Genomic DNA, 988 nt, shown 5'->3' on the forward strand with positions numbered 1-988 from the left:
GTATTTATATATAGTCAGTTAAATATTTGTCAGTGTTTATAATCCCTTAAACTCATTCATTGGGACTTGTGGCCCAGGACTAGTGGCCCAGGACGTCACTGACTACCTTTATTGAAATCTAACGCTAATATGAGCCAGATGCTGAATGGGCCGGGATGACAGTGACTGTAAAATCATCTGCTCAAATTGAACCCTTCCAAAAAATGAGTGTATGCTTTATTTTATTATTTTGTAACTGTTATTAATATATCAGGAGAGTTTTACGCTACTGCAGTAGTAAGAGATCCATCTGTGTTAGACTGGTGAAACATTCATGCATATAGGCTAAAGGCTGATTAATACTTCTGCGTCAGTAATATGCCATATTTACGCTGTAGGCTATGCGTCAGTTTTCATTTATACTTCTGCATCATTGTCCATGTCGAAGTGCAGTACACACTCAAACTGCTAGTCTTCGGTGTCCACTGCATATAGCTGGTTTAACCCGCAGTACCACGACAAAAGCCGAAGAAGAAGCGGCTTGTCGGAGAAGCAATGTATTCTTTCAATCATTATTCAAAACTACAAAGGGAGACAACAATGAAGCAGGAGAAGATGGCATTCTTTCCATCTCCGCATGGACTTATACCACTGTAGATCAACATTGTTTGTCACAGACAACTACTGATGTATAATGCTATGTAGTATAATAAATGATAAGAAACTTGTTCTTTGCTTTGTTTTACTATTTAAGAAGGTTTAACATTTAAAATATATTTTGTACATATGTACATACGGAACAAACATTTATGAGTGCACATAAACACATACAAAACTCAAGTATATACAGAGAGAGAGGGATTCTAGCAGACCAATCACTGTGCTTGTGGTCCGCTGTTAGATTTTTGGAGAAGTGCACGTCAGCCTACGGCGTAAGCGAGTGCGTAGGTTCGATGCAGAAAGGGTAAAGGGTTCAACTTTGTGGAAATAATTTTGCTGAAGCATTGTC

At 38.4% G+C, this 988-nt stretch overlaps 1 protein-coding gene across 1 annotated transcript in view; it reads left to right on the plus strand.

Annotated features, from left to right (window-relative positions):
* The window catches only part of LOC113071240 (cadherin-like protein 26), an 11,457-nt gene extending 10,710 nt beyond the window's left edge, over window positions 1–747 (plus strand). Inside the window, exon 15 of the mRNA XM_026244603.1 lies at window positions 1–747. This exon is cut by the window's left edge and continues 792 nt beyond it. The gene's annotated coding sequence lies outside the window, so the exon portion shown is untranslated.
* Window positions 748–988: the final 241 nt, after the last annotated feature.

The sequence above is a fragment of the Carassius auratus genome, unplaced genomic scaffold (assembly GCF_003368295.1).
Source record: "Carassius auratus strain Wakin unplaced genomic scaffold, ASM336829v1 scaf_tig00006684, whole genome shotgun sequence".
Taxonomy (NCBI): domain Eukaryota; kingdom Metazoa; phylum Chordata; class Actinopteri; order Cypriniformes; family Cyprinidae; genus Carassius; species Carassius auratus.